We start from the raw sequence: 24,105 nt of genomic DNA on the forward strand, positions 1-24,105 counted from the left end.
TAATGAAATCATCATGCTGTGCATGTTAACATTACAACAGTATCCTACTCACAAGGGGGAGAGAGAAGAAGAATCATTAATGAAGGACTGAAAATGAAAAAAGTAACTTCTTTTTTACAGGAAGTAAAATGCCTTGTGAAAGAAAACAGGAGAATTGAAACCAATTTTATTTCTAGGTTTTCTAATCTACCATACTAGTAACTGCTACCAATCAACACAGGTCTTTGAGTAGATGCTGCGTGTTTTGTCTTGCTTTTGAGACTCTTAGGCATTCAAAGCCTGCAGACCACTGGTCTCTCTGTGTGGGGGACACTTTGTAATCAGACTTCTTAGAGGAAAAAAAATAGCTTCTGCAGTTTGTAATTTTTAAAGAGATATCTGAAGTTTTCATTTTAGTTCATTGACGCATGGAGAATAAGATTGAGTTCACTCAATTTTATTTCAGCACTGTTGACTGCTTTTCACATATACCAAGTGAGTTATTTCACTCCTGTATACTTCTACTTTTATTTACCTTAAAACCCAATGAAGGTGTCCTTTGTGTTTCTCATAAAAAAAAGAAGACCAGACTGATGATAGACGTCAACAGAAAGCTGCATCCAAGAGTAGAATGAACTGTCTTAATGTGCTTTCAACACCAAACTTTTTATGGCTATGCTGCATCAAGGTAAATCAATACTCAGTGAGCTCGTAACTCTTCTCTTAATTTAGTGAAAATGCAAGTGGAAATATTTTGGGAAATCTCCAAGCAATAAGAAGCATTTTTGAGCAGTCCTGTACTTTTTTTTTATGTTATTATATAGAAATTGTTCAAATATGCATGGTTGTTCTTTTTGCTTGCTTTTCATACTTCAGAAAATAAATCCAGTAGATTTTTTTTATTTATAGTATAGATTGGAGCAAAACACCAACAGAAGATTTATCCTTTTATATTAAGTTGTTTGACTGAGTTTCTCCACTGAAAATTTGTTGTGAAATCCATAGTAAGACACAATAGTCTTTGTGGTCGAAAAACATCTGGCATTGTGGTACACCTTAATGAATACTTCAAACACCTCTGAGTGTAATTTAGATTTTCTATGATATTCTGTAAGTGTTTCGTTACGGCTATGTTTCCCTCAGCATTTGCTTGAAACTGTGTGAATGAAAATGCATTACGGCCCTGTCATCGAAAATCATTTGCATCCTCGTTCCTGTAGTAGTGAACTCAACTATTCAAAGACCGGAAGAAATGATCAATTCAGAGACACTGGGTGCCAACCTTATGAAACAAGGGTGCTTTTAGATACCAGAATTAAGAAAAGAATGTTTTTTCTTTTGTCCTATTTTCCACAACTATGAAATATTAGTAAGTACTCCCGAAAGAGGAGAAGTACAGATTTGTTGGAAGTCCGTAGACTTTTCAGGCTCCACAGACTAGATAGAGTTAGACAGCCACTCTAGCAGTAGTGGAAGAGCAATCTGAACGTGTGTTACAGGAAGAAAAATATTAGCAAGAGTTGCAGATGGATTATCGGCAAATCTTAAAAATTCAGAGATGGTTTAACTTGTCGAGAACGTATGTGCTTATTGTAATTATATTTATATAAAGAAAACCTACTTAGAGGCCCTTGTAAGATGCCTACCCCGGTTAGTTCTCCACTGGCAGCTGTACTCCGATGTTTTTCACACACAACCATTTCTAGTCCTGCCAAAGGCAGCATTCCCACTGCACCGAGGACATAAACATTTACTGATGTTTATTCCCGTGAAAGTTTTGTGTTTAAAATAAACCTTTTTCAAAGCTATCTAAAATCTTGAGCTCAAATCAATAGTTATATGGTCCTTACCCCATTCGCTATTTTCTGTAACGCCTATTGTATTTTATACATCATTTCAGAGAAGTAACCCTACCTGCATGTACTGAGGTTACTTGCAGCAACTGCCATTTGTTGCTTTTCTCCTGTTTGCACTGTCTCCGAGAGACTTGATGCTCAAGTAGCAGCTTGTGATCTCCAGAAGCCTCTGCCCTGAGCAGCAGGACTGCACATGGCTGCTCAAGTGAGAGCAGGGCTTTGCCGCTGCAGATGTTGCTCTCAGGGGACTGCTGTCATATCCTTGCCACGTCACCTCCAAACACCCAGCAACGCTATTTATAATGGTGAGGTTTTGCTAGTTTAAAAAGCCGTTATTTGGAAATAGTGTCACGGATAGTGTTCAGAACAAGATTGGACTTGAACAGCTTGGAGTTCAGGGAGCATCTCCACTGCGTTTTGCACTTTAATGTACAAGTGGCTGCCATATCAGGAACAAACTGCACCATGCTCCAGGGCCGTGGATGGCAGGGAGATGGGGATGGGATTTTGCAGCTTACGTGAAAAGTGTTGATGGGGAAAATGATTTTTTGTTGAAAAGAGAGAATGTGCTTCTGAATATTTTTTTTAAGACAAAAAAGTTTAAGTTAAGTTGTTGGTCTAATGGAGAATTATATGTGAAAAAATATTTTTTTCTAAATCTTTTGTCCCTTTCTTCAAATTTGAAACATTTCCTGTAAAATTCTCTGCCTTAGAATGTCTAAAACTATTTGCCAATTTTGAAAATACTTTTAGCTTCCTGAAATTAAAATGAATTGCAAACTTCCTGCTAAGCAAATAAAAATTTTGCCCATCTCTTTGCCAGATACCTTAAAACTCAGCAAGAAGGAGAGATAATTGCACTTCCTGCAAGCTCACCTATACAATTAATTAGGTAGTAGAGATGGGCATGACTCCTGGGTCTGAATTAAGGCAGCCTGGTTTTTGTTTTTTTTTCTTTTTACATATTCCAGCACTATGACAGTGTTGCCTTCTGGCCTTCCAGATTTTTTTCATAACTGAGAGCTGGAAATAGTGTCTTATTTTCGTATTAACAAATCTGAGATTCTGTTGCAATCATGTTACTGTAGGTGCTGGCTTTGAAGGCGTCAGTATGTACTGCTTTATCCCTTAATCACGTGCTGGATAAGCCTGGTGGTAGCCTGGATAAGGCTTCCAATTAAATATGCTGTGAAATGGTTGCTGTGACTTTTCAAGTGAGCAGCTGTGTGAAACCGGGGCAGTCCCATCAGCTCCTCCCTCTGCCCAGCACTGAGATATGGCAGCTCAGTGTTGGGATACTTGTCAGTTCTGGGTGGCCAAGGGGAGTTACAGGTGTCTGAATACATTAGTGCAGAGGGATTGAAAGAGCAATGTTTTAAAGAATGCAGCTGAAACTTTTTTCCACATAGTTTTGTGCTTCCTTGGCTGGTGACTGGAAGGGCAGAGGGAATTTTTTCCATCCGTTGGAAAAATATTTTTTCCATCCTTTGACAGCTGCAGCCCATCTGGTCTCATTGCTAATTTTCATAGCATCACTGTTATGTTTTCCGTAACAAAGCACAGCCTCATCTTTTTGATCTGGCTTTTATTAACGCTGTGAAAGAAACAGAAGTTGAGGTTCCCATGCAAAAGCCCTGCGTGTACATGTGCTGCGAACCACACAGAACAAAGTGTCTCCTGTGTTCAGAACAGGCTGCTCTCAGAAACAGAAGGTTTGACTTATTGAAAATCTCAGTTCTTAACTTATGTGTGCCCCATAACTATATCTTAGTGAAAGCTCTTTCAGCCCATCCGTTCTGCACACTGAGTGCACCCATTTCTTTTCTATTTCAGTTAAAGGAATAAGGATCGACATCTTTCGAGAGACTTTCCTTTATCTCAGGAACACTTGAAAATGTGAAATAATTGGCTAAAAATACACAAGATCTAATACATACCTTAACCAGGAACCCCCATTTTGCCACTGTTCAGTCTTCTTTACGTCTTTCTCCTTGTTCTGTGGCATGTGTGGTAGAGAGCAGCTCCAACCTGCATTTCAGTAGCAGTTTGCCTGGTAAGGGGGAACTGTGGTGGTAAGTGCTCTGTGTTTGTGAAAAATAATGCCTTAAAGTGGCAAAATGAAAGCAACCTCAACTGGAGAACACTTCTGAAAGTTTGCTCTTACAAACCTTGATGAGATCCTGACTGAAGGTACTGCCACAGGTATATTTTGATGTACTTAACTTTGATCTTAGCATGCACTGTGTCTGTTACACTTTCAAAATTTCCATCTTCACTTTCCTATGTGCAAATGAGGGGAAGTAAAGGAAAAACATGCCCAAATGCTCATAATGCTCCATTTCAAAAGGGAATACCTGTTTCCAAAGGGGAATCACAGTGAGTGACGGCTGTTTTTACCCAAAAACGAGATGTAGGTCAGAATGTCAAATACTACAGTATAGTCCTGAAACCACTGTACTAAATGGAAGGTAAATGAGAAAATAGGATAAGTTTATGTTGTTTAAAAGACAACCATTTTGATTAAACGCAACTAATTGCTTTTAGCCCTGTGGCAAGCTGAAGACAGTAACTGCCTTGAAAATTTATGATGTTTCTTTCTTTTCCATGAAGCTATCCGACAGACCTGTAACCTGCAGGCAAGGTTAATGTAAGAGCTAGGCTGTCAGGGCTGCATGATGCAGCTGATGGAACAAATCTATCCCAAGCATGATCTGATTTCTCCTCCCTGGAAGCACTCAAGGCCAGGCTGGATGGTGCTGTGAGCAACCTGGTCTAGAGGGAATGCCTATAGCAGAGACTTGGAACCAGATAATCTTAAAGGTCCCTTCCAAACCCAACCATTCCATTTTTCTATGAAGAGGTTCTAGACATGAAGAAATGCTTGGGTGTATCAGGACTGGAGTAAAGGCTAAAGTAGTTTGGATTAAGCATTCTTTCCGCGCAAACAGCTTTTTTTTTTTTTTCATTGAGTCTAAATGGGTAACTATGTTAACGTTCCTGGTATTGCTCACAAGAGGTCCTTTAACAACTCTGAATAGTCAAGTATCCTTCTACTGGACAAATTTGACCAGTGGGAATCTTTCATTTTTTTGTTTTCATCAATAATAAATTAAAATTCACATATTAAAGTACACTGATGTGATAGCCCGGCCTACGTGAGGCATTCCAGGTAGGTTTTAGCAGTTGCTTGCTGACTTGTTCTCAAACAGTTACAAGTGGACTAATCTCTTCTGTTGGAAAAGTATATCGTCGGCCCCTACAATCTTCAGTAACTCTACAGTCAGAAAACAGGTGCTTTGTGAGAGACCGGATGCATGTAATCTGAGGCTCCCCAGAGCCTCTCACATCACTCTGCAGTCTATCATAAGGCAGAGTTCTTCTTAAGTCTTTTCCAAGGCTTCTCTAGATGCTGTTTGCCATACAGTGATCAGAACAGTGCTTTAAACAAAACAAAGCACTCCAAAAAACCCACACCGCTACCAATACGTTTAGCTGCATTGCATTCCTGCTTGCTGCATGAGTGCAGTTTCACAGCCCACACCACCAGTGTTGATTTGTCCCTAGAGCTGTACTCTTTTGAGGATGCTACCCTGGATTTCTAAAAGGAGATTTGGTACACATCAATTTTATTGTTGTCAGTACAATGCATTCCCATACAAATAACTATATCTTGGATGGGAGATTTTTCTGCTATGGCATTAAGACACGCTGGTTGAGTTTAGGTGATTCATGACTCATTCTCTTTCTGCATTTGACTTCACTAGTAGACTAACAGTAAAAAGATAAACTACAACCTCAATGTCCTCTGCAAATTTGACTTCTGTGGAAATTTATTTCAGATCTATACTCTAAGACATATTTCTATGTACTGTAAATTGCAGTTGTAAGTAGGCAGAACAGCCTATCAGGCACAAATTAACTCCCCAAACTTCAACACCAAGTTGGCTGCCTTAGAAACAAAGCTGCCATTTGAGGTTCTATTTCAAGTTAGTGAGAGAGGAGGGCCAACCTTTCACTGAGAAAGGTTACAAGGTGAAACCATGAGGAAACACTGTTTTGGCATTTTGTCCTAGGTGAGAGGCTATAGATAGCTAAAGATTTTAAGGAGAGATTGCACCTGAAGCAGCGAATGAGAGGAATCTCCCTTTTTTTTCTGAGCTTACCCTGTAGCTGGGTTGAATGTGAAGATACTTAAAAAAAAGACATGTTTACCAGATGTCTACATATGAAAAACATAATGGGACAAACAAGAGTGGAGTACTTGAAGCTTAAGAAAACCAAGCCTTTATAGCAAAAGGATTACAAAATACCAAGTTGCAAAAGAATCATAAAATAAGATACAGAAACTGTTCGGTGTAAATGCTGGTAATAGCATTCTCATTCACAGAGCTCCCTATTTAAAAACAATGCTGTTAGAAACTAGGGTGTGTTTTTTTTTTTTTTTTACATGATTGGAATATTCATAAATCGGTGACTAGTACAACTAAATCTCATCCAAATTAGATCCTTATAGATTTACAGTGGATGTCTCCCTCCATGTAAGTTTCCATAGTTACAGCACAGTTCTGCATGGAGCACACTTCGATCACAAATTGTTCGCGTTTATATAGAAATAGTTTGAAGATTTTTTTTTTTAGCTTTATTAGAAATGAGACCGACAAGTCTTAAAGGAGAATTCATTGTCTGTGCCTGGGCACAGCAGTGGTCCCAGGAGAATTCTTTACTGCCCTCCTTTTCTTAGGATAGTCAGCCATCACTGGGCCTTGTGGATCTTTGATGCTGTGAGTTGACTACAGGTGCTGTTGAGGATATAGAGTGGCAAAAGTGATATGGAGGGAAAAAGTGTTTCTAAAAAAAAAAATAATATATGTTGTCATTCCATTTATAAACTACATGATGTCCTTACAGTTGAACTTCAGAGCCATCTTGCTGGAAGAAGACAAAACCTGTTCTTCATTCATCCTTTCATGATATCTTTGTCTCTTCTAATGATTTTCTGCATTTATATACAGGGTCAGACATAGCTGCTGTTTAGAATATTTTTTCTGATACAATTCTGCAATTCTGAAATTGTCCGAGAGCTATTTCTTTTCACTAGTTTGATAAATTCAGAAAATAAACAACGTTTTTCTTATGACCTTGGCTTCTGATCCTTATGTGACTAATTTGGCTCAAGCCTTCTTGGCATGATTTAAGAGATGGGACACATTCTTTTTTTTTTTTTTCTTCTTCCTGTTCCCTTACTATTCCCTCATAATTAATATAAATTAGAAAAACCTGCAGGGGGCCTAGGCTCCTCTCTTAATCTGTTTCCAAGATAACATTTCTTAAGTTTAAGTAGAGTGTCAGAGGCAAGATGGAAAATTAAGTGTTCTAAACATCCTGACATGTAATGGAAATTAAGCTCCAACCACTGTCTGTGCCTTTCAAAGTATTGCTCTGTTCCTAATTCTATCTGTTGAAATTGCTGCCCATTTCCAAGTTTTTCTACGTCTAAACACCTAGACATATAACGCAAAATTATCTCACAGTAGTGCTGGAAGGAATCCTGGTCTTGAATCTGACTCGCCTCTTTCCTTGCATTCATCAAAAAAGAAACATTGATTTAGTTGCTTGATATGCAGAAATTTTGAAATACTCTGGTCAGTTTGGGGGGGGTGGACATTTAAAAAGGAATTTCTAAGCTGAGTTAATTAATGGTGTATTGAACCTGTCAGTCGTTGGCACTGTTTCCACTAGTTTAATGATTTCCAGAATCTTCTAATAGAGGATAGAGGATTTTAGTAGAGTTATTTCCTTTATCTTTCAGCAGTTGGAAAATCTAATCGCTGCTAAAATTCTTCCGGGCTTTTATTAAGTTAGCTCTGATTTATATAATTTGCCATGAAGTTCATTAAAGACTTCATTAATTTTTCACCAATCTGTAACAGTCTTATCACTGCTGTTTTTATTAGCTGAGATATAATTAACTAGGTTTGACTTTTTTAATTTGGGGGCAAGTCATTTACCTGCCCTCTCACCACTTTGATAATAATTACATTTTGCTTTGTCAGATTTGAAACGGTTCTCTTCCTATCCATCAGTTCCAGTGATTAGGACCCTCTATTTCAGACCAAGTGTTTGTGCTGACATTTTCATCTGAGCAGTTTATGTTCTCATTCTCATTATCTGACCGGATTATCATTTTTTTTTTTTCCTCTTTCCAGAAGAATGATGTGTTTTGATACTTCCAAGACTAAAAAGACAAGACACGCAGCTCAACCACATACCCTGGTTAAATTGATGTCAACCCCAAGTTGTGTTGGTGTACGTACACTTACCTTCCAGAACCTCTGTGGCTTATTCTTGGAACAGAAAAGAAGAAAACCCTGCAGAGGTATGTTGCATATTAGACTACAAGTCAGGGCACTGATTACAACTGTTTTATAGGGTAGGATTCTTTAACAACTTTATGTACTCTGGTACAGCTTCTCTACGTTCACTTACACCACCATTTATAACATGCCATCAGTCATTTGCACTTGACTTGAAATGTCTGCCAATGATTTGCAGAGCACTAGCATTGTTGGGTGCATAGCTCCACTGAAGGCCTGGAAGATCACTGTGACCATTCTGTGATGGTCTGTGATGGACCAGAGCACAAGTGCCAGCCTAAGGGCTGGATTCTTAACTGCCAAATAAAGATAAGGAATCAGCAAGTAAGTAGTGAAGAGTTTATGTTTTGAATGAAAGACATGACTGGCTGGAGGAGAAGAATGATTATTTCTTCCTTGCCGACATGTCTGTTTTTTGCTGAAATAGAGTGTGGCTGGGAGCGTTGGTCTGGTCATACTGAGTCAGCAGGCCTTTTCTATGCATCTTAAAACATGATTAGCTAAGTGGTTCTCACAGAAGCACTTTTGGCAATGCATAGGGCTGGCAGGAAGCCTGTGTGCACACTTGCTAAAGTTCCCAAAATTGTGTTATAGAATAGCTTTCTTTTTTTTGTTCAAGTTTCATGTGGAGTTCTTCCTCAATTCAGTATATGAGCTATTACAGGCCGATAAGGATTGGGAAGAAGGAGAAAATAAGTGATGTGAAGGTAGAGCACCCCTTTTGGTTGGCTGTGTTTCAGTGTTGTATAATCAGCGAATGTACAGATGATATAGTTACAAAATGTACTAGAGTTTAGCTATGCAGTTATTCCAAAACAGAATAGTTAGAACACTTACCTGTATCCTGGACTTACTATGAATCTCCAGAGAAGGGAATCTCCAGAAGAGATCTTTCCTTACTGGCAGTCAGCTCTTAAATGGTTCTAGGAGAGGTGGAGCCAGGCTCCACCCCTTCCTGCAGCCCAGGTGAATTGCCTTCACCTGTGCTCCCGTGGCTGACTCAGTGCTCGCCTCAGGTGATCAATCAGAAGTTCAGGCTCTGATTCAGCAGTTCCCGTACAAGTGTATGTGTCATTTACTGTTTTTTCTAAATTTGTATGATGTAAATAATAAATATAAGTAGGTATTAAAGGCATGAGTGGGAAGGGGAGTGGGAGGGGAAAAACTGACAGTTCTCTGGTTTGTTTCAAATCAGAGATGATTGACCTTTTTGAGTCAATCTAAAAATAGCAACGTTAAATGAGTAATCACAATTTCCATAGGAAAAATGAATACATGACCCTTTATCTCCTTTTCTTATTTCTTTCAGAAATGGCATTTATAATCATTTCTTCTAGTACTAATTAGCAATAATTAGAAAAGAAACACGGTCTGGGATCTTGTAAAAAGCCCTGGTTGTATTTGTAATTATTGTTATAATTTCATGTTTTCTTCCTTTGCCCCATTGCATTTGTGTTCAACCTCGTTAGAGTAAAGTAGCCATGTAAAAGGTATCAGAGCAAATTTAATGATTTCTCCAAAACCTTCTGTAACTGCAGTATTCGGAGCCTTTTGTACTAAAGCAATGTTTTGATGCAGAAAGCAGAGCAATACACTTTTTAGGCACGGAGCCTGTTTAGAACTCTCAGGTGAGCTGCTGCATGCACAGTAACTTGACAGACATGTGTATTGTCTCCAGTACCTCACGTACAGTAGTATAATTCACATCTTTGTTAGGATTTTGACAAACCACTCACTGAAGGGCTTCTGGGATGTTCAGGTGACTCGGATTCACGTGGTTTCAAGGCTATGATGCTTGTATTTACTTTACTAAAGAGAAAGCATGCAGCAAGGCTAGGAAGAACCTTTTCCATACATTGGAATCTGCTTTGATGCAGGAGTATGTTCTGACATTTAACTGAGTTTATTCACAGATATATCCTTTACATTTAAATGTTATTTAGCAGCAAAAGAGTGGAAGAATGTCAGTTGATGATTCTTCTGATTTTCAGTAAGGTTTTGCTTTCCTCTTGACAGATGGGGAACTATTAATATAACTTATTTCTAATTCTCATGATTGTTGCAAATACTGCTTTCCTCCTGCACAGCATGTTTGATGTGAAGAGCTAGAACAATGTGTGTCAGTGTCGGAAATAAGCTTGCAATTCTGCACCGAGATCTTCAGATCATACTCTCTAGAGTCTGTATCCTGTAAAATGCAAAAGCTTCTAATTATTTCTAGCAGATAAAATTAGACTTGATCAAATGTCTAAATTAAAATACCTTATTCTATTTAGGCTTCTTGATTAATTATTTTACAATTATTGTTCCAATCTTCAGATGTTCTCTAAATTAGCAATACAATCTCTAATCTCCAAATTGCTCCTAAAATGTAGGCTCTATACCAGTTTCAATTTGAATGGGAATAGGAGGTTGCTCACACAGCAGAATTCACAGTTTTGGAGAGATTTAATTCTCTAATATTGTATGTACCAGATAAATTCACTTGCCTGCAACAAGCTGCAGAACTAGGATTTCTTATCAAATCCTTGAAATTTTGAATTCACAAAGATGAAAAGAAACAGTAAAAATAAAGACTTCCAAGAAATCAGAGAAGAAAGAAGGAACTTGGACTTTTGTCTGTTATTTCATGGGGGTTTTTTTCTCATAATTTGTAAGTAAAACTTTAACATTTTTGTGGTAAATTCTTAATAGTATAAAATGAAAGAAAATCTGTCAGTCCTCAATGGAAAATAAGCAAACTGATCTTTACATTTGAAAGATCGTTGATAGTTTCAGGATCTCAGCACCTCCAAAGTTAGAATTTAGAGGCTTTTTAATAGCCAGTGTCCTTCAGGATGCTTAGAACCCACAGGGCTGGAGAGAGCTTCCCGTGATGTCTGTCGGTTAGCAAAGATGTTTTCCAAAGCTCAGAACAGAGATGTTATCATCCTTACTGAGTTGGCAAGATGGCCCTTCGTTCTTTTCCTGATGTACGTTTTTACAGCTCTGCATCGTTCCTGCCACTGTGCAGTTGTGGTTTCTTTTCTAGCACTCTTTGCAAAGTCCAACTCTATCGCAGGTGACTGGTGTAGATAATGTTCACCTCTAGCAACTGATCGCTTGTGACTCACTGGAGTGTGTGCGTGCTGCTGTGCTTCAGGTGCTCGAAAGTCCTCTCCCCACTCTAGCCCTTCAAAAAGATATGCCTCCCTGTCACTGTGCAAATCTGCACTTCTGAGTATACTATAACTTGGTGATTCTTTTTCATTTCCCTCAAGTGAATAGGGTGCTGGTGGAGATTTGAGTGTCCTGAGCAAGTCTTGCAGGTTTTTCCATGATCTTCAGTAATCTATTATTCCAGCCTTACATTGATCTTGCATACAGAATGGCAATCTGTCAAAATGTGTACTGATTTCCGTCAGACATGCGCACACGACAAAAATCCCTTAGGGAATATCAGAAACTTGCAAACACTTTTGAAACAAGATATATAAAGCTTGATCTTCGTGGAAGCAGCTGGTATGTTGTTCACTCTAGCAACTGGCTTAACGATAGCATGCTGTTTTTTTTTCCATGAGCACTTCTATTCATCCTCATGAAATATTCGCTTAGCCTTCCTCAGTAGCCTTATGAATATTTTAAACTGTCTTCTACCGGCAGTACTCCTCTTCCATAATATTTCCCCGAATATCCGTTCTCAATTTATGTGCTACTCATTTGGCAAATGACTTACTGTGAACAATCTTGCACTCCACGGTTCAGCTAAGCATTCTTCAGTTTGAAGAGGCATAAGCTTTGTGCACATAGAACTCATTCACGAGTAGCCTGTGAATCTAGGTGTGATAAAGGAAGGGAACAAAGCTGCATCTATCCCATGCACACGTGTAGGTTTTCTCAGTGTCTTCCATATCACCTGTGCTTCTAAGGACTTTTGTGCTGGGGCATAAGTGCAGAACAGCAAACTGCAGTGTGAATTGGAAGCAGTTCGCTAATCCCAAGTAAGTACCAGTGCGTGTGTGTACGCTACAAAATGTAGCGTCAACTTCTATTATATGCCAGTGTCCATACTTGGATTCCACTGAAGCAAAGATGCTTTGTGTTAGTTTTCCTCTTTTTACAGAATTCTGTCTCACTCAACTTTATAGTCCATTCTTATTGTTCATTACCAGTAGTAGCTAGCGATACGTTTTATTAGACTGTCTCACAGTGGAGAATTTTAAAAGTTACTTAAAGTGTACGGCACCCAAGAGAGACTTAAGAAATATATTGAAGAGGAGTCTCTTTAGCCATCATGGAAATGTATATTCTGTAATACAGAGTGCAAAATATATAAAACAAAGTACAGTAGTATGCAGAATGATTTCCAATAATATGGAAAGAAAAACTGTGCACACTTGAAGCTGATATTATCAATCTTTTTCCAATAGACACCTCGAGAATTTCTGTGCATTCATTTAAAGGCAGTAACTTATGTCATGTTGTCATCTAACATTTTGAATACTGACAAAAAATTTGCACAGTGATGCTCTCAGAAAATTAAAATCGCTGAAATTCGTTTAGAATGGGATAGATGGTGTGAACCCACCGCTTTAATTCAATTTCAGTACAGCACAGGTGGTCTGACCTAGGAAGGCAGTCATTCTGTTGCTGGTAGTCACATAAGCACTTCTGTTATCACGTGTACTTTTTCTATAGTTCAACCAGTTGTTACAGGTGAACGCATTTGGTTTCTCTTAATGGGAAGGGATAAGAAAAACTTAAGTGTTTCTGCTGAATGTATCTAGACTAATAGTCCTAATAGCTCTTCAAAATAGGGTTAAAGATAGAGAAGTATTCAGGCCAGTAGAAGATATGCTAGTACTTCTGTAATGTAATTTCTGCAGTATGCTTTTGATGGAAACACTTGTCAATAGGCTTAAATGTGCTGTAGATTCTCTTAGATTTGGATTATTCTGTTTCTCATTTTCATATGTGTATGGGGCTGCTGAATCATGGCCTGAACCTCTGATTGATCACCTGAGGCGAGCACTGAGTCAGCCATGGGAGCACAGGTGAAGGCAATTCACCTGGGCTGCAGGAAGGGGTGGAGCCTGGCTGCACTTCTCCTAGAACCATTTAAGAGCTGACTGCCAGTGGGGAAGGATTTCTCTGGACATCTGCTTTAGTGGAGTCTATCTTGTATGCCCAGGTTATGGGTGAGTGTTTTTCTTTCTTTATTCCAATGTAACAGTTGCGTTAGCTGAGCTCCTGGATATACTATCTTTATATCTGTTGATTATACAATATATGTATTTTATGTTTGAGGTTTTTTTTTTTGAAATATTTTGTTTGTATTTTAAGTCTATATTATGCTTGTATTATGTCTTGGGTGATATTTATCTTTTATAATATTTTATGTAATTCAGAAATAACTATGTAGGCTGGAATTTTTAGTTATTTCTTATTACTCACTTTATAGTTCCTAGTGTAGGAAAAGAGGTCAAACATTAACACCAGCTTTTTCAAACAAAAACAAAAAACAACACTGATTCTTAAGTTTTCAGGAAGGTGTCAAGTATAAGAGACAAGAAAAAAGTTTTGTTTTTCTGCTTCATTATCTGGAGGATTAGCATGCTCTCAGTGCAGATCTGATGTCTTTTTTTTTTTTGGTTATAAGTGGTAGAGAAAGGTAGTGCTTAGTTTTATGTATCCTGTTTGGATAGCAGATGAGGTATCTGACAAGAGAGAGTCTATTCTCTAAAACTTGATGCTAACGGGATCAGCCAGTGAAACCCTGAGGTTTTGTCCACTTCAGGCCTATTAATTTGTGAAACGAATACTGAGGGATGGTAGTTAGGTGAGATAAAAACAAAGTCTCTACTGCACTGTGGAAGGAAAACAGGGTATGCAGCACTAATGTTATTGGAGTTGTTTGAAAGGGGCAACAAAACTTATTTCTACAGACCTGATAACAGCTGAGTGTTCAGCAGGCCTACAGGAGCTCTGATGTTCATCTAGTAAAGCTCTTGGGTTGCAGGGTTGTGGGGAATGGGCAGCTCAGGAGGAGTGGAGGTGCTAAAGGGAGAGCAAGTCTTTTAGTCCTGGTTGCATTGTTATTCAGAATCTGGGTTGTGTTTCTTCTCCCATCCCTATACTGTTTTTGGCTCTTATAGTTTCTTTAAATAGAGTTGAAAAGATTATGTGGATTTCCTGGAAGAGTTCTGAATTCTGTTTTCTTTTTACAAAGAGTGCTTTCATTACTTGCATTAGAGAGAACTAACTGAATTTGGGGTATGGATTTGTTTGGGGAAGGGGGTGGGATTTTTTTGTTTGGTTCAAATGCTAATTGAGGGGAAACAAAATGTCAGTTTTTTTTTTCATGATAGATATCTATAAAATACTGAGACAGATATTTCAAGTACTGTTTATGTTAGCGAGACTATCTCTCATTTCAATTTAGGGTAAAAATAGGTTGCAGTTATTTATATGCATTGTGCAATGCTGACGTGCTACCATCTAGAGCATTATTTGATAAACACTGAGTGAAAGAATAATCATTTTCTGACAGTATTGCAGAAATACAGAATACCAAAAATTTATCAAAAAAATAATGGTTTTCGCACTTCATACTTTGGTTTATTTTGGCATTAGGTACTGTGCACCCTTAGTTGGAATCTTAACTTTTCTTAAGTAAAAAATGGATGAGGAAACTCTGAACAAAAGTTGAGATTACAAGACCCCTTTTAAGCTGCTGAAATAAAACAACTTTGAGATATTCTGAGGAGGATTTTGCAAGTTGCACAGGGATGTGTCTGACTTAAGTCTTGTAGTCTTGAAATATTCATGTTATGCAGAATGTTGTCTGAATATGAATGTTACCGAAATCTGGTGCATTCAAATCATGGCTACCCAGATAAATGTTGTTCTTGTATTCCAAAACTCAAGTCCAAAAACATCTAATCTTAGTTCAGACCCAGATCTAAATTTCACTGCTGAGATCTCTCCTATTCCCAGTGCAAGCTGTTAGTGGATCGGTCTCTAATGTGCAAGAAAAATGGATGATGTTTTTAAGTAAATATTAGTCGTATCTGTGATAATTATTTTGAAAAACTTCCTTTAAATGTGAACAATTTTAAAATTGTCCTATATGATCAAACTGCTGCTCTGAGTGAGTTATGTTTGTGTAATTAATTTGTTGCGTTCTGTTCTTGGAGTTCATGGTTTTAAAAGTAACTTTTCTCAAAAAATTATGTAAATTCCTGTGCACCCCAGCAGTAAATCCAAATGAACTGGGATTCTGTTGGATTTATTTCTCAAGTATCTTTTTACTCTTCAGAGCTGAAATAAGTGTTTGTGTTTTCCAGTTTGCCAAAGTAATTTGGCTTTTGTGTTCTCTACAAGAGAACCTATTTCCCTGCGGACCTCTCCCTCGGCATGTAACCAGGAAGAGATGCATCACTCAGTTCAAGTCACCAACATGTGAATAAGAAGCCAGTTTTAGAAGCTTTTTGTTTTTAAAAGTATGTAGCTCCTGTAGTAGCTCTACATGGATACATAGACAAAAACGAACCAGAGAAACTGAGCAGGGATGTAATGCGTTTGCATATCAGGTATTTGCTGTTGTATTTCTACAGCCATTTTTCTTTGTGTTTTAATGTACTGTCTTAAGCCCGTAAGCAATCCCAAACAGCCACTAATTAGACCTCTGTAGAAAAGGTTTCCATTTCCCTGAAGTATGGAATTTCCCTTAATAATGCTTACGTTAGCTTAGTGAGAGGCTTGCTTTTGGTGTGTTTTTAGAGTTTGACCTCCAAACAATGATGTTCTTTCTGTCTGTAATTAACAAAGTGACTTGTCGAAAGAAAGTGGTAGCAACAGAAATGCAATTTTCTGTCTGTATTTACCCAGTGAGAAAGCTAGGGCCCAATTTCAGTTTGAGTCAGTAGGAACTGAAAAGCCATAGAAGCTGTAAACTCTTCCACCCCATCCATGCCTTAAGTAGTCTTTCCTTTCCCTGCCTACATGGCTGCTCTCCTTTGCTTGCATCCTTTCGAGTCTCCTTCTTTAACCCTCTGCCCAGGTTCCCGGCCAGCTCCTCTGGGCGCCCACAGGACATTGAGACCTGGTCGCCTCTGCTCCTCTCCAGATCTTTTTCTGTTCTTATCTCTTGTCTTTTCATGCGCCTGGACATTGTTGAACTCCATGGGAGCTGCGTCAGTGTAGTTTGTGCTCTTAATTCCACTAAAGTAGAATCACCACTACTTAATTGCAGAATATGTGGCAGCGCAGCCTCTTCCTTTTCAGTACCAGCCAACCATGTTGACTCAGGAGAAAAAAAGGTTCAATTTTTCTTTTGCTGAAGATTAAATGAGTAGGCAAAAAAATAGAAAAAAATCTCGGGTGAGTTCTGAATTTCACCATCACACAAAAGATGTGGCTAGCTGGGAAATACAGCCTAATACAGGAAATGCAGCTCCTTGGCATTCTTCTGATGCAGCTTACTGCAGACTTGTGCCTGTGGAAAGAAATGCGTACAGATTGCTTTAAAAGCTAACTTTAAAGAGGGCTAAAAGAGAAGGTATGGAAGATTATTCCAAGCAGAGCTTGGATTTAATTTGAAGTGACAAGCTGCATGTATTTCTTAAACTTGTGATATTTATTTAACAACACTTGTGCTGTGGTTGGATAAATCATGGGAAGCAATGCTCTGCCACAAAGTTAGTCCATGATTACTGCTGAAAAACTGCTTTTCCAAGCACCTCTTACTACTCCTGAGAAGCTAGGAGTAGCTGCTTACTCTTCATTATACCATTATCAGGTTCTTATCCTTAGATGCACCGTAATCTAGCTTTAGGCCCTTCTCCATCTATAGCTGTGCCTCTAATTGAGTTTACTTAGGTAGTGATTAGTGCATTTGTCAGTAACGAATCGGACAGCCTCATTTGTCTGGTTCGCAAACAGTTGGCCATGCAAACAACAATATTATCAGGCACAATTGCACTATTTGTCTGTCAGCTCAATATTTTTTCTTCGTTGCCTGTCTAGAATACCTTCTATCGCTAAAACACTTAACAGGTTTTTATGACTTTCTGAAAGGTAGGAAAGCCTATAGAGCTAATGTCAGTGTGTCGTGTTCATTAACACAAAATGCTTTAGTTTTTGTCCTAGTCAGTATTTGTAAGGGAAGTTAATTTACCTAAATCAGCAACTCAGCTTCCTATCCAGTGCAGGCTAACAATGATGGCCATGTTCACTGTTAGCACAGGAAGCGTTTCCAAAAATGGGCCACAAAAAAAGGAATTTGATATGCAAATGAGAATATGAAAATTAAAATATTTATTATGTATGTGTAGCCAGACACGTCTATGCCAGTTACTGTGGTGCAGCAGGAGCACAGCTCAGAACTGTTAAGCACCACAGAGAGAATAAAACTTCTGGATAAGGATTCAGAAAATGCCAGTCTGAGGCATGGTGTGATACATAGAATGAAAGCGTGAGGGGGAGAGACTGCTTTCTGTCTTCCTGAACCAGGCAGCACTCCTACCAATGCACTTCACTATGACGCTATCCAAGACATACCTTAGAACCCTGAAGAAAAACTACTTTAATTTCCCGTATTATCATTTCATATTGGTGCTTCTGGGATTAAATCACATCTGTGCTTCAGATGAAAGAATAGGAATGAAGCCTCATGGATGCAGGAACAGGCATGCATTTCCTGGAGAGTAAGCACATAATAAAGAAGCAAGCTGCTTTCTGACATCTTCAAACTCTTGAGCGCTTGCTGTGGCTACCTCATATTTTAGTACTACTGCAGTTGGAGAATTGGGTGTGTTGCAGGTGACTGTAGGTTATGGATGCAAGGATGATAATAATCATGTGCGTAGCTAAGAACCTAGCTCAGATGTCAGTACCAGCACATTTGACATTGGGTGTTTTACTCATGGAGACTAAATAAACTGTTCGACCCTCACGCCCATGGAAGAGGGAAGGCATGCTTGTTATGGTTCAGTTCCTCTCTGTTCAGCAAAAGCCATCCTTTGGCATGCATTAACCTTCAGCAGTTGTTGGTATCTTTCTTTTGCTTGTACTACGGAGGTATTAAAAAAAAAAAAATGTGGATTCATATACTTCATTGCTTCTTTGAATGATAGCACAATCCCATATGATTAAGTTCTTTTGACCAGTGCTTTAGCTTTGCTGAGATTAGTTTCACAATATATCATAACTGATTTAGAAAGCATCACCCCGCAGTTATGGTATAACAAAATGTTTTTTTCCTCCTGGTCACCTGCAGAAATGACTGGCACTGCCTAATAGTTGCCTGAGTAACATCAACCTTTATTTCTCAGGACACTTGAGTTTTTCAGTCTAGAGCTTAAAATGAGAAGTTTCATCTTCATAAGATTTCTAGAAAAGCTTTTTTTCATGGAAACTTTTAGAAGCAATGTAGAAAAAAGGGCTGGTACTTTCATGTAGTGTCTGTGTGTTTCGAAGTGCCAATGGCAGCTTCTCTGACCAAACCACGAGTATTAAGTCATATCTCAGTATTCTCATCAGAATATCATCTGACTGATCTTTTGAATTCAAAAGAGCTTTCTTGGGCATGATAAAGTTACAGAGATGCAAGAAATTAAGGATTGGTGCAGCCACTGAGATTTTCAAACATTCTTATGCTTATGACTGTAATTAACGGCAATATTAATAGATAAACTGCCCTTCTAGTTTAAGTACATTGTTATTTAAATAAACATCAATGTATGTAAAATATTTTTCAGATTCAGTACATGAAAGTTCTGCTTCTAATGAGTCAGCAAATGGCAAACAGTGGACCACTTAAATTCATTTTACTTGAACACTTCAACTCAGAACTAGTATAGGTTTACTTGAGCTGTTTAAGTGAGGTTATCTCAGTATAACTGAAAACATAGCTTAGACAACTTAGCACAAAGAAAAGCATTAAAAATCAAATTTAATTAGGGTATTACTTGGTTTTATTTCATGCTTCTGCATTATTTTGGCATCCAAGAGTACTCATGCGTGATCATTAAGCACACAGATATTACAGAATATCAGTGGTTCCAGATAATCAGAGGAAAGTAATATTCAGTATTACAGAAAATTTGCATAGGCTAATAGTTTGTACAGGATTCTTTTGTGATACAAACCCCCAGCAAAGTGAGCGTTTAGATGTGTTATTGTTATGTATGGATCAACAGTAATAATTCCATTCTCAGAGGCAATATTTTAGTGGTAGGTAAGACATGATGAGAGTATAGAATCTTCTTTATCTGTATTAATGTCATCTTTCCATGTGCTGATGCTATCTGAAACCTGTTTATATTAGGAGATCAAGTGGGTTTGATTTGGGAGTTATACATGCACTGTATATATAAAAACTGCTTTTTCCTCTTTAAGTTTAAAATGCAATTTACCCCAATAACTGCTGTGTGGTATATACATTACGGGGGGGAAAAAGCCACGTCATTACTTTTCTCTGAGGCAAAATTGCTCATTGATTGCTTTTTATTTTAGTTTTCTTTTGGTTAAAACTTTAATCTACACTTGTTAGAGGCAGAAGAAATTCTGTAATGGGATCACATTTGGAAAACTTTTGGAGTGATTTATTTTTCTGAGGAAAAAACGGCATTTTATATGAGAAGAGGAATTGTACTGAAGCATGTTATCCTCCTGTCATTTCGTACGATTTAATCCAAATACTATTTTTGTTTCCTTTTTGTGTCTTTTGGAAGTGTATACATAAAGTCAGCATGATTTAACCAAATTTTCAATTGGTTACAAATACAGCCTTTGCTAAATGAAATTAATTAGAGCTATATTCAAGAATTTGAATGGAAAGAGAGCTCGCTGTAGAAAATTAACACAGACAAGTCACTAAGACAAGTACTTTTGTCTGCCATTTTATCCTAGAAGTATGTGACCTTTGTTCACATGAGAAATGTGTGGTGTAGAGATGTTCTTTGTTGCATCTAAATAACCAAACAGTCTGCTAGAATATCACTTAATTTCTGAAGTGCGCCAGAAGCCTGTCCTTTCTTATCAGAGTCTAATTTGGCAACACTGATACACACACATGCCTTCTAGACTCGATTGTTGCATTTCATTATAGCTAGGAATTAAGCCATTTGCCTTGAGACATCTCCAGCCCACTCACTTGGCAGCCTGAGCTGCCAGCTCCCTGCTGTCCACTTTCTGTCCTACACTCTGGCCTGGCTCGCTGCAGAACATAGAATCCAGTCCAGGGGTGATAACTCCTGAAGGACACAGGCTCCCTAATCACAAGTTGGCACTGCCCAGTGCCAACTGGATGGGTGGATGTGCCTGGAGATGGAGCTAGCTGTTCCCTCGCAGACAGGCACGCTCTTGCTATTTTTGAAGCTATCTCCTGAACCGTTTGTACACTCAAACTCTCAGATGTTTTGCATTCACACAGAATGAGAAATAGCCCAAACTCTCATCTTTGTATGTCTATTTTTTTAATTAAGGTGCTGAAATAAATAGAGGCGTTTAAAGTTATTCATTAATCACTGTACATGAATGAACTTAGCTGAAAATAGTATCTTAATGAGGTTCAGGGAAGTCCGAGCAACTGTTGTGTCTTGCTGCTATTACCTAAACAGATTCTGTGATAATGAGATGGATCTCACACCAGATGGACCAGAAGTCTCTGACAACAGCTAGTAGCAAATGTCTAAACAAAGAGTTGCCAAATAGAGTTAGCCTACAGGAACAATTTCCTTAAAAGCAATTGCCAATTCTTTGCTGTCTTTTTCTTAGGAACATCCTAAAGGGGTTGCCTGTGGGTTTGTGTTTAATGGACTTTGGATATGTGTAGAAAACTATTAGATACAAATAGCTGTTCTCACTGAAGAGTCACAAGAATGTGTGAGAGCGTGAAACTACATTAATATTTTAAAAAGTAAATGGAAGGTTCTCATGCTCCATAGCAAGTCAGATCTAAACTTCAGTTTGCTTTCATCTTTGCAGTCCATTAAGTACCATTAAGTGGGGGGAAGTTTATTTGCATGGAGATGATACAAGAGCACAAATAACAATTTCACTTATTCTGAAATGGAGAGCACAGTTTAGAGTGTAGCAGATTGCTGCAGTTTCAATAGGTGTAAATGTGACCAGCTGTGTTTGAACCAGCTTCTTTTTCAGTACCAATGGGAACAGTTAAGTCAGAATCTGGTAAGGGAGATTCTGATCACAGCATGTTAGACATACTGGAAATTCAGTGAATGTTAATCTCTCCACAGCTATTGGGTTTGCCCCCAAACCTGTGGAAATATCTTCCTTTTGAATTTTCATTTCAAGTATGAAGGAAATGAATCCTAATATTTTGAAATCAGCCTTTTAATATCCTGACCAATTGCAGAAAAGCAGTGAAAGACAAACAAAGGAATTTTTACATACATGCATATAGATATATATAATTGGTAATACAAGGTTAAAAAAAAATCTTTGGAATTGTGGTCATTAAAGGCAAATCCCTGTCACAAAGCACAGACAAACTTAGACCTTGTGTGCTTTTCTCTGTGTAACTGGCATTTCGTGCAGCAAAGTTTTTAAATTAGTGACTAGGGAGTGTTGCAGTGGCTTCAGTCTCCTCAGCTACTCAAATAGAGCTATAGTTTCTTTATCAATAGGTGTTTTCTCCTTTGATAGGACAAGTATTACAGTACTTAAGCAGATTAAAGGTCTCTTCAGCGGTTTGGTTTGATTTTGGTGATTGCTGGACCAACTCTAATGCAGCCTCCAGTCACCACCTCTAAAGCTTATTTCCAAATCAGCCTATATTGGGGGATAACCAGAGGTGAAGCCAAGCTTGAGGTAAAGGGCAGGACTGCAATCACAGACTTGTAGACATTTCATCATTTTTTTTTTTCTTCAGTGGCTGACATGGAAAGAAGTGTGGGATGTTGACGGTAGTGAAAATACGGAAAAGGAAAGGTGAAGAATTTCACGGGTAACTGTGAAGTTAGCTGGAGGAAATCCAAGTAGATTTTAACACATTAAAATGTGTACTTACCTGGTTGGGTGGATTTTGTACTGACTGCTGGACGGCATTTCTCTGTTCTTAGTAAAATTTAATGTAATTTATTAGGTTATCACCTATATTGCTAATGCTGTAAGTAGGATTCTCTAAATCCACATTAGAAATGAATATCCTGAAAAATTTTGAAGGCTATAATACTTAGTTGTAAAGCAAATAAAGAAGCAGCAGTGTTAATGTCAGTCTCACTAAAAGATGAGGCTTCACCTTAGGCCAGAATTATATGTAAGTAGAATAAAATAGCCAGTAATGATCTTGGTCATTGATGTTTAATTTTGCATTTCACTATGTAAAATTCCTATTGTAAAGGAGTTAATTAGTAACACATACAATGTGTCTCATAGCTTATACGCACCTGTTCTTAATTACCATAGTATTGAAATTAATAGTGAAAAATGCTTTGTTACTTTGCATTTTACATAGCATGCTATATGCAGCTAGGATTACAATACCTTCAACGATTTCTGCTGACATAGGGTATTCATCTATTCATCCTGCTGTTCCATACGATATGGTTGTTTGCTGAAGATCACTGTTAACAGTCCTCTTTGTTCTACACTCAGGTCAAACCATACCTTCCCGTAAATCCAAGTTTTATAGTGCAGACGGAAATTTTCTGTATGTGATTTTTAGTCAGCCTTTCTAAACCATTCTAAAATCACCCTCTTTTGTTTTCTGTCATTATTTATCTTATCAGTTATAGATTTTTCTATTACTATCGTATACCATTTCTGTAAATGGTTGACATAAAATCATTTACTAGATTTTCATAGCATTCATTATCATATGATGTCCTGACAGAAATAGTTGCTAGGGCTAGGAACTGGGCCATTACATGAGGCTGTAGTCTAAAAGCCTATTCGTTATCCATTCACTGCTCACATACATCAGTTCTACTTCAATTCTTTGCAATATTTGATAGCTGACGGTCTCTGTAACATTGAATGGAAATGAGTTATGAATTCTCATGTAACTAGTAAAAATTTTCATTGATTTACATCAACAATTATATTCAACAAAGTTATGCCACAAGTAAGCAATCCTTAAAATAGTAACTTTTCAAGTTCAAGCAAATCATCAGTGAGTTTACAGAGCTCAGACCTAAAATTTCTTGTATTTTTCCTCAAGTTCTACTTTCATTTTTGTTTTGAAACAGTTTAGCCCACTGTGATTTCAAACACACAGCTACTTAAATGTATATGTTAAAGCTAAGGAATAGTTTGTGGTAAATGAAACCTCAGTGGGCACTTGTAGGAAGGCAGACGTGGCTTTCTAGATGGTATCTGATTCCTCAACTGTTAGGCAGATATTAGGTATGCTTCAGGCAAAATGTGGCTTAAGGTGCCCTTCCAGATCTGACACATGTTTTCATTTAGTTGTGCACATACTTGAGTCAGACCAACCACAGTCTTTTCCTTTCTCTCTTCTCTGGTTATCCTCCCACTTAGTAAGGCTACAGCTTTATAGCACTGGCTGCTATAAGATGAATGGTCACGTAAATATCCAGACTGATCCTCATTACACTTGTATTCTAAGCTAAAAGATATTGACTGTCTTGCATATCATTGACATATGCTTTCTAGTTTACGCGTTTCTATGAGTACATTAGAATTCTCAGTATTCATGTTCCCAGTAGTGCACAAATACGCAAAGTGAATTAACATCCAATAATTATTACCAACAACCTACACAACCATTTTTATTACTAAAATAGCAGTTGGTCCATGATATACTAATATACTGAAATAACACAAATTAGCTTATGACTTTTTTAGAAGAACAGAAATTGAAGTTTATTCCCAATTATGACTTAAAAGTATGTTCATGATAAACTATAGTTTTTTTTCCACACGAGAAG

The 24,105-nt window shown here is 37.9% G+C and overlaps 1 long non-coding RNA gene across 1 annotated transcript; it reads right to left on the reverse strand.

Moving 5' to 3' along the window:
- Nucleotides 1-6,145: 6,145 nt before the first annotated feature.
- LOC109368478 lies at nt 6,146-9,086 on the reverse strand. The gene is made up of 3 exons (XR_002116550.1): nt 9,047-9,086; nt 8,156-8,203; nt 6,146-6,683 (listed from the first exon to the last, which is right to left on the reverse strand). It is a non-coding gene; the product is annotated as an uncharacterized LOC109368478 (long non-coding RNA).
- Between the last annotated feature and the right edge of the window lie 15,019 nt (nt 9,087-24,105).

This window comes from Meleagris gallopavo, chromosome 7 (assembly GCF_000146605.3).
Source record: "Meleagris gallopavo isolate NT-WF06-2002-E0010 breed Aviagen turkey brand Nicholas breeding stock chromosome 7, Turkey_5.1, whole genome shotgun sequence".
NCBI classification, from domain to species: Eukaryota; Metazoa; Chordata; class Aves; order Galliformes; family Phasianidae; genus Meleagris; species Meleagris gallopavo.